This window comes from Myxine glutinosa, chromosome 11 (assembly GCF_964187855.1).
Source record: "Myxine glutinosa chromosome 11, kmMyxGlut1.1, whole genome shotgun sequence".
In the NCBI taxonomy this organism is placed as follows: domain Eukaryota; kingdom Metazoa; phylum Chordata; class Myxini; order Myxiniformes; family Myxinidae; genus Myxine; species Myxine glutinosa.
Genome location: NC_136271.1, coordinates 31,617,426 through 31,632,315, shown reverse-complemented (window position 1 = coordinate 31,632,315; position 14,890 = coordinate 31,617,426).

Genomic DNA, 14,890 nt, shown 5'->3' with positions numbered 1-14,890 from the left:
AAGTAACTTGATTTAACTACATTTAACGACCTTCTTCCAAATCTTCCAAAAATGTAATTTATTAATTATTTTATTGCTTAGTATTGTACTCATGTATTTTCTTGTTTTGGTTTCTTTCATTGATATCGTCTTGACTATAACCATCCACCTTGGATACTTATGTATATACTCTTAGGCCTTGGAAATGTGTGACACATTTTTAGAACTCTAAGTCATGAAATCATGAACTTCATCGGCATGTCGTCTGCCAAGTACCAATATTATGGATACCTATTAAAACAGATCAAATATTAAAAGTTTTGCAATGGTCGTCGTTTGATATTGGTACATCATAGAAGAACTAGCCGTGCCTACCAATCGCTTTGCTGATTGCTTTAATTCAAATACAGCATGTTACACTTAACAAACTGTGTTGTTGTATAGCCTCGGACAGTTCTCACAAAGAAGCCAGTGGCACGGAGACAACCGATTGATCTCCCAGGAGCGGCCCAGAGATCCCCCACATCCAAGATGCTGTAACCCCACGTTCTTGAAGCTAGGGTCACGAGAGGGAGTGGGTCGGTCCATGGGGATTTAAAGCAGAAAAAGCAACACGTTTATACATTAATTGTTTTCTTTTGGCTTCCCTGAAGTCTGAGGCTTGCAATATCAAAACCCGGGTTCCTGATGGAAATGCTGAGATGGGAATGCTAAACAGGCCAAGTAACCTTTACTTTTGAAGTTATTCATGGGGTTGCCTATTACCATATCACCAAACTTTTGTCCCTTTATAAATGCACCCACAGTCTGCTTTATTTTACTTTTATTCTCTGGAAACATACGGTGCCTTCAGAAAGTAGTCACACCCCTTGACCTTTTCGCATTTTGTTGTGTTACAGCCCAAATTTAAAATACATTACATTAACATTTTTGTCACTGATCTACACATAATACCCCAGAATGTCAAACTGGATTAAAAAAAAAACTTTTACAAATTAATTAAAAATCAAAAGCTCAAATGTCTTGAGTCAATAAGTATTCAACCCCTTTGCTATGACACTTCAAATTGAGCTCAGGTCCATCCAATTTCCTTTGATCATCCATGAGATGTCTCTACAACTTGATTGGAGTCCACCTGTGGCCAATTAAATTGATTGGACATGATTTAGAAAGAAACACACCTTTCTATACAAGGTCTCTCAGTTGACAGAGCAGAAAATTTACCATGAAATCCAGGGAACTGTCCGGAGAACTCCAAGATATAATTGTGAGGAGGCATAGATCTGGGGAAGGGTATAAAACAATTTCTAGTGTTGAAAGTTCACAATAGCACAGTGAGCTCCATCATTATGAAATGGAAAGAATATGGAACTACACACTCTTCCTAAAGCTGGCCGTCTGATCAAACTGAGCAACTGGATAAGAAGGACCTTGGTCAGCGAGGTGACCAAGAACCCAATGACCACTCTGACAGAACTAGAGTTCCTTGGCTGAGATAGGAGAACCTTCCAGAAGGACAACAGTCTCAGCAGCACTTCACAAATCTAGCCTTTATTGGAGAGTGGACAGACGGAAGCCACTCCTGAGAAAAAGGCACATGACAGCACGCCTGGAGTTTGCAAAAAGGCACGGGAGAGGCTCTGACAGAATGAGGCAAAAGATTGTGGTCTGATGAGACGAAAATTGAACTCTTTAGCCTGAATTCAAAGTGCTACGTCTGGCGGAAACCTAGCACAGCTCATCACCCATCTAGCACCAAATCTGGTGGTGGTGGTGGCAGTATCATGCTATGGGTATGCTTTTCAGAGGCAGGGATTGGAAGACTTGTAAGGATAGAGAGAATGATGAATGGAGCCAAATACAGGCAAATCCTTGAGGAGAACCTGCTTCAGAGTGTAAAATACTTTAGACTGCGGTGAAGATTTACGTTCAAACAGGACAATGACCCCAAGCATACAACCAAAGCAACACTGTAATGGCTTTAGCACAAGAATGTGAAAGTCCTTGAGTGGCCCAGCCAAAGACCAGATTTGAATCCCATTGAGAATCTGTGGTGCTCCCCATCCAACTTGACAGAGCTTGAGCGAATCTGAAAGGAAGAATGTGAGAAACTCCCCAAATGCAGATGTGCAAAGCTGATACAGACATACATACATAAGAAAACTCGAAGCTGTAATCGCTGCTAAAGGCAACGGTCGTAGTCAACGTGTGGCCCTGAATGGGTTTCTCTCATCTCCTCTTCCTGTTCAGGCTGGAGTTCCCCAAGGCAGTGTTCTGGGCCCTGTGCTTTTTCTGGTCTTCAACAATGATCTCTCCGACTCTCTGGAAAATCCTCTCTATCTCTTTGCTGATGACTCCACTCTCTGCCACTCCATTCCTCATCCCTTAGATCAGCAGTCTGCAGCCTCCTCGCCCTCTGCAGACCTGGACAAAATCACAGACTGGTCAAACAAGTGGAACATGTCTTTTAATCCTGACAAATATCACACTCTTACTATGTCTCTCCGAAAAGACCGACTGGACAACCCTCCCATCCACTTTCTGAATAATCCTCTCCAAGAAGTTCTGTCACAGAAGCTTTTGAGTCTCACTGTCTGCCATGATCTTTCATGGGAAAACCACATTTCCAAGCTGGCCTCCAAAGCCAGTCGCCGACTGGGCATCCTCCGTCGTGCGAAGTCCTTCCTTGGCACACCTGAGCTCCTCACCACATACAAGGCTTTCATCCGCAGCTCAATGGAATACTGCTCTCCCCTCTGGGCTGGTACTCCTGCCTCACACCTAGCTCGGCTTCACGCTGTTGAAACCAAAGTTTTCAGAATCATTGGAATCTCCCACTATGAAGCTGTTTGTGAGGGCCTTTCACTCACTCACCGCAGGCAGGTTGGTGGTCTTTCTGTCTTCTACCGACTCCTATCTGGCCTCGGTCCCCTAGCTTTATCTGTGCTCTGTCCCCCAAATATTCCTACAGGTCGCACAAGATCTGCCAGCAACCCTCTTCTGGTGAAATTGCCAAAATCAAGACTCTCTGCTCACCTTCACTCTTTCATTCCTCTTTATTCCCACCTCTGGAACAAACTCCCTCACTCTATTCAATCCCACTCCTCCCTCCAGGTCTTTCAAACAGCTGTTCACCACCATCTATTATCTTCGCCCATCCAAAACCTTGATCTTTTCTACCCCCGTGAATTCACCCCAGATCCACTTTTTTGAAATACCAACTTATTTTCTGGAAGTCCTAGCAGTGTCCATGTGTTTTATACTTGTCCAACCCCCCTCCCCTCCTCACCATGCCTCCTCCCCCCAAGCCCGCTTCCTCCCGCAGATCTCCCGATGTCCCTGCTCTCTACTGTTGTACTTGTGTGCTTCCCTCTCTCTCCCCAGCTTGTCTCTATGTGTCCCTTTTTTTTTTGTGATTAATGTTAGCTTTTACATGAGCCTCGATCTTGTACACAAAAAAACAAATAAAAAAAAAAGGCACTTCTATGAAGTATTGACTCAGGGGATGAAATACTTATGTAAATTTGATATTTCTGTATTTCATTTTCAATAGATATGTAAAAAATTCCAAAACATGTTTTCACTCTGTCATTATGGGGTATTTTGTGTAGATCGATGACAAAAATTTTATATTTCATCTACTTTACATTCAGGCTGTGACACGACAAAATGTGAAAAAGTCAAGGGGTGTGAATACTTTCTGAAGGCACTGTACAGTACTGAGCCACCATTTAGAATTTTCCCCATTTTTCTGCCAATGTCCAAGCTGTATCTCGGAGCCGGTTGGGACTTTTGGAATGAAATTTGCAATAATAGTGGGAATACAAAGTATGTTGAGTTGACAGATTTTTTTGCCCTTGACCTAATTTTAAAGTCATGTCCCAATTACAGACGTTTTAACATTTTTCACCAAAACCTGACTAATGTTTGTCTAATCTGAACAAAATTTCCCTCGCCAGATAGTCTAGGCCAAATCGCATGAACACCATCATGCCATTTACACCAAGTTAAAGATCAAGGTCAAATGGCGGTTTGAACAAAATAAAGTATTTTTTTTGGCATCACTCAATTTTGCCAATGCGGAATCTCAAAGACCGATTGGTCTTCCAATATATTCTTGTATCATAATCGTGTACCTGCACTGGTGTTGTGTGTGCATTTGATATTTGATTAGTGTCCTTGACCGACTTTTTCGGATTGTGACCTAATTATCAAAAAACACCTTTTTGATCATCACTTGAATAATTTCCTCCGATTTTCATGATGTTTAGTTTCATGAATTGACGAGTGATGTACCCGTGCTATTCACGGGTGGGAGCCCAGAATCTCAAAAAAAAGTTTTGATAAATTTTATGAAAACTTCCACACATGTTAGGACACAAGCATGGACCCCAAAAGTTGAACGGGAAATTTGGTGGGGCTGACCCCAAACCTGTGGGAGTAGTAGGCCTACTGTGTGGAAACACAAAATCACAATTGTATTGAGATATTATTGAACCCGCGAATGTCTCCACATGGAGTAAATGCCAAAAATGCAAATGCCGAACCCATGAATGTGTTTACATGCGGAGAGATGGAGAGCAGTTTCGTATGGGTGAAAACTCAATCATAATTGTATGGAGAAATTCATGAAACCTCTCATACACCGCTGGAACTCCAAAAGGTTCCACAGAAAGTTTGGCAGGGATAGCCTCAAAATTGAGGGAGTAATTTGGTGACGGACAAACAGACAGACAGTCCTGCTTTATTATATATAGGGTGAGTGAGTTGAAATCACTATATTTGGTGAGTATATATACTATATCAAATATATATATATATAGTATATATAGTATATATACTATATCAGAAATCACTATATCAAAATATATCACTCACATGGTGAGTGAACTTTGGCGTGGCTCTTCCTTCTGTATGCATTTTCTACACACATCACACCTCTCACACACATATCACCATACATACTTGACTGATATACATGCCCGATGTTTTTGTAGACTTAGCAGCAGACCTTTGTTGGTCGAAAGCTTGTCGACAATTAAAGATCGACGTCCTGAAGCTACGTCCGCGTCTTATTTAATCTAACGATTATTTATTCAATACAAATGAGACGCCCTGCTCGTACTTTGGAGTTTCTACTATTTCTTACAGTTATATATATATATAAAAATTGTAGATGGGGCCACATTTTCTTTATTTACACTCTGTCCCTAAATGTTGAAGGTCAAGGTCGTATGATGGTCCAAAAAATATGGCTATCATTGGATCACGAGCCCAGGGTAAGTCACTGGTGATTGCGAGGGGTAAACCATCCCGGTTGAGGCTTACCCTTGGCGATTTCAGCTATCAAATTAATTTTGGAAGTCACATGGTATTTGGTATTACTTTTCTCTTTTGACTTTCATTTATTCCGATATTCATTTTTTCTTTTTGCTGCACAGCAGCTTGTAAAGCTTTTTTAAATGTAAAATATTATGTAGAATTGGAATTTCATTTTGTGGAGCATTTGAAAGCAAATAAACAATTAGCAAATAAACAAGATTAAGGGCAACACAGAGGACAAATATAGAGAAGAAGGAATCTTCAGTCCAACACGTCTTCAGAGGCCCCAATTATTCTCACCTTCTTGTGGGGTCAGACAGGGAATGTTTTTGTCTTGTCTTTCAGGACCCATCTGGCCAGGCTTGAAGTTCAGCTCAAGTGGATTTGGGTTGGAATTTGTAATTAGTGCAGGGTGCTGGAGATAAGTAGCCGACTCTTTGTGAATAACACAGTGGGATTCCCTTGAACGACTGCCATACCAGGGATGTCTGCCAACTTAACATCCTTCCAATGGATGGCATGCACATTAATGTGTCACCCAGCACACGAAACACCAGGATGAGAGTTTCGAGCTGGGTCGAGATTCAAATGCTGGACAGCTCAAAGGTGAGCACGCACACCTCTAAAATATCCTGGCAGCCCTCGGTCTTAAGTCAATACTTTAGGGAAAACCCTGAAGTCTGTAGATGGAAAAGGTGAGATGGTAAATTTTCATCTTCAGATCAAATTTGGTTTAGCACTAAAATTGGGTTGAGAACTATCATTCTTCTGTTACACATATAAACCAAACCTTTGCTATATTTCTTGCATATAAGTGCCTGTTGATTCAGACAACGTGCAACGTTCCTGTGACGTCGTTACCTGATGTTCAGGTGATATCACTGGGCAAATCCATGTGCAGACACATGGCCATTTCTGACGCTCGTGGAGGTAGGTGAAGGTAGGTATAATAGCGACGTCATATGAGGTCACTTGTACATCTGTCAGAAAATACGAGGTGCCCTTGAAGTATTTACAATTGCACGGAAAGAGAATGTTGGGTTGTAAGGTGAGCAAAAAGGTGTGTGGCTGGGGCGGCAGAGGTATAAGTCGTAATTAAAATAAACTCCCAAGACATTTTCTTTGATTCTGCACAGTGGTTGGTAATGGCAAAAAAAAAACATTCATTGCATTTATATTTAATGGCTGCTCGTGTAACATTTTGTGCTCCTCATTAGTGGCCTTTCCTGCATAAACTGGTGCAGCCCTGATGTTATTCCTTATCATCGAGTGGAATTTCTTGTGACCTTCCAGTGTTAACTAGGTTTTCCATTGGTCATTGGAGTTTATGAAGATCCGCAGTGATGCGGGTCATGGCACGGACATTTTTCAAGCTAAAAAGGAGCTCATGGTCCTCATTTTTCATTTTGCTTGCTCTCATGTAGAGCTCATCAGCATGCTAATGTGTTTCCTTAAATTATGCAGGGAACATAAAGGCCTCATTGCTGGGTCCGTCCTCTTTAAGGTCTGACAATCTCCCCAATGCCATAGGCTTTGAGGTCTCACTGAAGTGCAAGTTGTTAGTTTATGTTATTACACGAGCATTCCATTGGGTAAGACATGATTTTGACAGCAGCTCTTGTGAAAGACATTATTACTGCATTAAATGAACACGTGAAAGTTCAGTTACTGGAACTTTTGACTTCTTAATCCACAAATAATTCGTCTGGGTAGACCATATTTTCAAAATCATTCATACATCCCTTTTAAGGGTCAAGCATGACTTCCCGATTTGTGGCAGGGCTCCTTTAGCTTCACCTGGCGCACCGTGAGACAGCTGAATCTAAAAACCTTTCATACGATGATACATTTGGCTCAGTGCTCTTATTCAGCATCCATTTCCTCCCATGTGTGCTGTGTCCACCCAGCAGCTGCCAATAGCAGGAGCCACTGTCTTGCTTGATGTCATGGAAACAAGGACAATGCTTCCATGATCCTCAACAAAATATAAGAACCTTTGAAGAAGATGGAGGAAACGCATGACCAAAATTCATTACAAACACTTATAAAGTTAAATGTTCTTATTGCATTTGGTGCGCCTCACAATACACTGCCATCACATTGGGCCATCTATTTATTACGAACACAAATGTGGTGGAAAATTGACCTATCTCCTCAATTATCGATCTGAAATATGAGTTGACGCTTTAGCACCAAACTTAACACTAGGCAAACAAAGTTTGCGTTTACATTGACCTATTGCTCAAAGTACATCTCGTACATGAATCCCTTCCAGGACAAAGATATTACAAGACACAAAGGTACTTTTACATTGAATTGCAAGGATATTAATAAACAACAAAGTACAAGTGGAGTTTTAACCATGAGCCAACTATTCCAATGGGAACACTAAATTAGCTAACCTAACCAACTTTTTGTTTCCAGTAACAGTCGAATACAAGGGGACTAATCAATAAAAAAAAACAAGAAATACAGTATGTCATGCATAGCACGATATTTGAGGAATCCCTAAAATAAGTTGTTGGCCTATTTTGACCTCAAAAGGAATTGGTGGTTGAATTCAGTTAACTGATATGAAAATCCTATTCAAATTTCAAGTCAATCGGATGAAGATTGAGTATTTTAGAAATTTTGAAAAAGGTGGTTGACCTCTGGCCTATGTTGACCTTAAGACCTATGTTGATCTCAAAAATAGTTGGTGGGTGAATTCAGTTCGCTGATATGAAAATACTATTCAAATTTCAAGTCAATCGGACGAAAATTGGGGATTTAATGGTCTGCATTGGTCACAACACATGGTCACATGTGTTGTGATGGTGGTCATCCGCAGATGACATGTTGATCCGCATTGACACATGATCAGATGACATCTGCAGATGACATCCGCAGATGACACAGATCCGCAGATGACATGTGGTCAACAATGGTCACAACACATCCGCAGATGGCGCAGACCCATCGGCCGATGGGTCTGCATTGTCATTTCTCGTGCATCCACAGATGGGTCAGACCCATCGGCCGATGGGACCGATCCACAGATGGGTTCCAACAGTGTCACCCGGTGCGGTCCGCACCCCCGCACCTCCCTAGTGACGCCAGTGTAAGTGAGCGAACAGACAAACACACACACAAACACAAACATACAAACACACACAAACGGAAGTGATGAACATACTTGTCCCAAAAAATGTTTTTTGCCAAGTAAGAAACAGACAGATAGATGGAATGCTGCACAAGACCAACCAATATACTTGAAAAATCTTTGCTTTTCGCAAGTAACAAAACTTTTGAAGAAATCAATATATAATGGAGGGAGTGTATGTATGTATGTAATATGTATTCTCAAGTCCGTGGCCAATGAACACCAGCCTTGGACGAATAGCCGGACGGTCTTTAATTCCGAGGCAAACTCCGAATAATGGCGGTAATATTTGGTGCGCGTGGGACGGAAGGCAGCAAGGTACTTACCTGAACGAAGCACACGGGTTGATTCCCCCAAACCCACAACGAATAAACACACACGATGAACAGATGAAAAATGCCACAATCATGAATTTAATGAAGTAAATGTAATGCGATTAAAAAATGAAAGGTGGTGTAAATCTAATTCCTAATTTGAGACGTCTCCACTCAGACACGAAAACAGACAAGGGGAACGGTAGTAAAACAAAATATAATTCCCCAAGCCGGCCGGCACGCCGCTTTGCCTTCGAGAGAGTGGGGCGATGGCTAAGTTTTCTTGCGCGAGACCACACAAGATGGCGCCAAGGGTGGTAAGGTGAGCAGACGAGACGGCTTCCTTTCTCCTCCACTGTCTGGGGAAGAACACGCGGCCTCCAGCTTCCTTGCGAGCCAACAATTATAATCGAAACTCCTTTTCAATTGCCGCAGCAGAAACCCTTTCCTCACAGCCCGCACAAAATGGCCTAGCCTTCTCCTCCAGCACAGAAACCCAAGTGAGCGATTCTTTGTCCGTTTTTTTGTCCTTTGTCCGGTCGTTTTTTTTTACCAGCACCTTCTGCATGACGTCACACCGACCAATTGCCAATCGTTATTGGATTACCCCATCTCCACGACCAATGACGAACTTCGGGGCGCTTTGCTGGGCGTGAGCGTCATTAAGGTGTGGCTTACTCGCCGAACGGCAATGTCCGGCACTGTCGGCGGTGGTGGTGATTTAATGGACGTTTTGCATGGCCGACCTTATAAATGTAAAAACGTAGGGAAAGCCACAGGGGGGCAATCACAGCCTGGGGAAAGCTAACTTTAATCCCTACCTAGTTTACATAGCTCCACCCCCCTTGTGAAGACAAATAAACAATCTTAAACGTCATCTTGAACCTAAAATCCATAGTGGAGTAAAAAAAGATATGAACCGTTGATTCTTTGTCCCAGTACTTTTTGGTACGCTGTAAAAATGATATCTAAGAGAGCATTCAAAAAATCCCAGAACATAAAATAAATTGTGTAATATAAACAATGAAAGTCATTTTTTTCTTCCTAAAAAATATATTTAAAAGAAACATGCTTTATTATAAACAGTGAATACTTTTTTTTTTAAATTTAAGACAAAATTCTATATTAAATATGGTGAGTAAAACAGACAGATTTTAATTTTAACCACAAAATCCTGTAATAAACACAGATGAATTGTATTTATTATAGGAGTGTTTTTATTTTAAATATAAAATCCTATAATATTCTTCCTCTTTAAATGCCACAATTATTCCCATGTTTTTATGGGGTTGGCCGCGGAAAGATTTGGCCCATTCACGAACCAGCCGGGAGAAGTCATTCACGAACGTTGTGGCAGATATTTGGAATTTGATCATGGTGGTGGCAATAGATCACCTACTCTTCGTGAAGGAAACTGTGAGATCTTTAACATCCACCAATTAATGTCGGCAGACAGGACGCTAGTTTAACATCCATCCAAGGGACCCATTGATGAATTGATTATAAGAATTGGACCCATTGATGAATCGCCCTGCCCGTGAAACACTGGAATGACCGTTTATAGCTGGGTCAGGATTTTAACCAAGGCTAGACAGCTTCGAGGCGAGTGTGCATACCTCTCGGCCATCCTGTCAGCCCAAAGATAAAATCCAACGAGAGTGAAGTCGATGGCACGCCATTGCAAATCCCCACGCTTCCCACCTAAAGCAAAGTTTAAAGATGGCAAAACATTCCACCAGGAATGATCCAATATCAAATTTTGAGTCAAATTTTTCCGTTTTTCCCCCGGGGGCATGAACCGGGGATGAAATCCAAAAAATTGTGACATATCCCATTTGGCCCCAAATGTTGATTGCATATACAAAGTTTCATTAAAAAAATGTTTTAAAATGTGCCCGTAATTGCATTTTTCTGGTATTTGGCATTTTTACCCCATTCCATGGCGTGGGGCAAAAAAGATACTACTCTCACACCTTCTTGCCATGTGGTGATCATATCCACTAAGTTTGTTGAATTTCTGCACCACCATTTAGGAGGAGATAGCGTGACAGACGGACGGAAAGACAGACAGACAAAAGATGGAGCCGAGTACAATTCCTATTCCCCCCCCCCCCCCCATTTTTTTTTCAAACAGCATGGGGATAACAGCAAAGTTTAAGGTAAAATATGATAATTATACTGGGGCTTTTTAAACAATGAATGAGATTTATAAAATCATATCAGTGTTTCACAGGCTGGCTTTATATATTATTAATGATTGTCATTATAAAGAAAGTACGAGTACAAAGTATTGCACAAATAAAACCATTGATCATTTACAAATCAAACCTGAACTTAGGATAAGATGTAGACTTTCTAAAAATAAACGAGCAATTTGAGGGGTTTTAAAGTTTATTTTCTAAACAAATAAATGGATAATTTTTTACCCATTTTGGAAAAGTAAGATACAATTTAACAACCATAAAAAGATACTAAATTCACTCAGTGTCTAATAGCTGGTTCAAGCAGATGTAGGAAAACCTGTTTGCTTGTAAATATGCTTTTAACACCTACATTTTTAGATTATAAGAATTTAATGATTCTCACCAAGTCAAGCTTTCAACCCGAGTATCAACTGCTCTCACACGTTTTATCATGTCTTCGAAAAGAATATGTAATCGCTTTATTTAAACATTTAAAAAACGAAATGGCTTAAATATTGAAGATATAATACAGCTATTCAATCATACTCAAAAATGTAAAAAAAAAAATACTCAATAACCATCACCTTTATTCTCAGTGATAATGTAGATATACCTAAACCACAAGATTTTGATGAATCAAAAAATAACCTCATGAGAAACATTGTGTCAATGAGAAAAAACAATAATTTATGGATATCTACTACACCAGAGGGTTGTCGTTCCTCTTGTACTTGTATCTATCACAATCATACTTTCAACTCCCTTGGCACTCAATAAGAAATTATGCTCTGACATTAATTTTATTCAGGTTGAATTGTATAGATATAAAACTTTTTTAGAAAGATCACTGTTCAATATTATGTAGCAAAATGAATTTGATAATCATATGAAACACATCACTCATAAATATAAATGCATCGTTGTTATGCCCAACGAAGATCGTACTTGAATACGTAATTTGGTGTCTGTCTGTCTAACCGTGATACATTCCGTCATTACTTAACCTATTTCAATCAAACTTCCCAGGGGGGCTATGGGTGACATGACAGAGGTTGTTGCGACTTCATTTGCTTCCCTCCCCAAAGGGGTTTTCCGGTCTTGGACAAACGCCCTGTTAAGGTGTATAAATAGCTTATCGTGGCGTTTTTCCAAAGCCGCTTCTTATAACAATAATATAATATGAATGAATGAATGATCGTCTTGGGGCCATTTTCCCCACGAAAGCAGGGGGGCCCCATGACAATCATGGTTCCCTGTTTGAGGCAATGTTTTTGCGGCCGGATGCCCTTCCTGACGCCAACCCTTGGTCGCCTCTTACGATGCGCAGGGATACGGTGTACCTATTCTAAATCAGGGTACACATCGTGATCATTCATCCCAGCAAGCTGGTACTCAATTTGCCGACCTTGGAAGGATGACAGGCTGAGTCAACGCCCCTGGAGTTAATTCAGCGATCGATCGGGATTTGAACCCAGGATCCTAGGATCCCAAGCCGGCACACTAACCGCTAAGCCAACACCAGGCTAACCTGGTTTATCCTAACCGCTAAACCAAACAATAACAATAATATAATAATAGCATAATATTAATGTTATTACAAAACGATATTGATATGAATAATATCCCCCTCCCCAAGGGTTTCTCCCTCCTTGGACAAATGCTGTGTTAAGGAAAATGGCTTTTTGTGGAGTTTTTCCAAGGCCGCTTCTATAACAAAGGGTGTACTCGTAAAATAAATGTAATTTTTCATTCAATAAATACAATTGTGAAATGGATGTGCAAGAACGAGCAAGAAGGTTTAAGGAACATCAGAAATGAGTTTCAAAAGTTGTAAAACAACAGGAAGACAAAAATAATAAATAGAGACAAAAACGAATTGGTGAAGAAGCTGTTAGGGTTACACAAACAACAGCCTAATCATCACGCACAACCTTTTTTTTTAAACCAAAGTTTTTTGTACAATGAATAAGTAAATAAAAGACAATATGGTTATGTAGTTATGAAGGTTCCATTATTTAATCATCATAGGAGGACTTGGGGTGTCTAAGGTAAAGTGTCCGAGAACTGTCATTTTCACCCTACTCATATCAATAAATCTCTCTCCTCCCACTAATGCCACCCACCAGCACTGAACTCCACAAGATACATGTTTTCACTCCAAATGTGCTATGGCGTAATTCATTGGTTTCTCTTTTAATAAAACGAGAGGCCAAATTTAAACGTGAAAACAAACCTAACGAGGTGGGCTTCATCCTTGAATCCCACACTCTTCCTCACCAAAAAGTTGAATGTGGCTCTCACACAAAGATAGCTAGAACCAATGCATATGGAGAGGTGATATGGGCAAAGCCTAAATGAAGAGAGAGGTGGATGATCATAATACGTGATGGGACGATACAATAAAGTTGCACAACCATTGCTGATGCATGAATTGTTTAGGTATTTTGACGTATGAATCAGAACACTTGCAGCAAATGCTGGTGTGGCACAAAGGTTCATGGGAAACATTCCAGTGAAGTATTAATTGGCATCCAAGACATTTCTTAGAGAACAGTTAGATATTTATTTCGATTGAACTTCATCATCACCATGTTCCCTTACACTAACACCAGAATTAATGTAAGTCTCGTATTATCAAAAACAACAAATATGCAATGGGGTTGTTTGACAAAATGGATGATTTTAAAGTTCTGGTTGCTCGGAGGAAGTACTGGCAGGTTGAAACCTAATCTTGTGTCTCAGGCCCGTGTAGTGCTATATACGTTCTTTTGGCTATAGCTCAGGGGTGTCATCAAATAGTGCAGTGGTTCTCACCTCGTTTCAGTACACGGACCACGAGGCCAATCAATTTTTTTCCGTGGCCCACCTCCTTGTTGAGAATCACGCCGTATGACTTTGGACAATGTACCGGTGGATCACCAAAAAAAGTCACCACAGACCACCAGTTGAGAACCACTAAAATAGTGAATCGTAATCAACCAATCGTTTTCACATCTTGGTTCATATATTTGCAAATTCGCTGCATATTCCCGCAGAAGACATGCAAGTATAGTGCATTTGATAATTATTAATGGTACCTCTAAATTTATTATTATTTAAATTTGTTTATTAAATTTGACGATATTTCATTGTATGAAATGGATTTCAAAAATCTTGTCACTCCGATCATGGCATTCGTAAGTTTGGGGTCGACATTGATATCCATTATGTGATGTTGAGGTCTCCCAACCGGGCATCCAAAGCCCAGGCACTTATAAAATTTGGGTGCCCGACATTAAAATTAGCTGCCACGGGTACCCGAACACCCGGTAATGTCAAGCCCTGATATATATATATATATATATATATATATATATATATATATATATATATATATATATATATATATATATATATATATATACATACATACTTGAACTTGAGCTTGTCTGAGGTTTAAATAAGACAGGTTCCTCGAAGATCCTCTCTAACGATGTTCTAATCATTTGCACCTGAGCTGGTGCACCTGATTCTAATTTTAGGTATTTGAAGTAGTGATAAATGTAGGGGTGTACTTACTTTTTCCACATGCGAAATTTGCATTTATGTTTATTTAAATTATACAATGGACTACAAAATGTAAATGTTTCATGATATTTGTTATATTATATCACCTTTATCTATAAATATTGTTGAAATGAAGATCAAATAGCTGTATGTTGAAATATGTTGAAAAAGTCAAAACTTTACATGGGGTGTACTTACTTTTTCACATGACTGTATATATATATATATATATATATCAGATTATCAGATTATCATATCATATCATATATCATATCATATATTATTATCAGATTGTAATATATATATAAATGGGACATGCTTGTGCACTGCAAATAAATACTCAAGGGTGAACCCTATGTGCATACATAATAAATAAAAACTTTATGTATTAAAGGAAGTGGGTT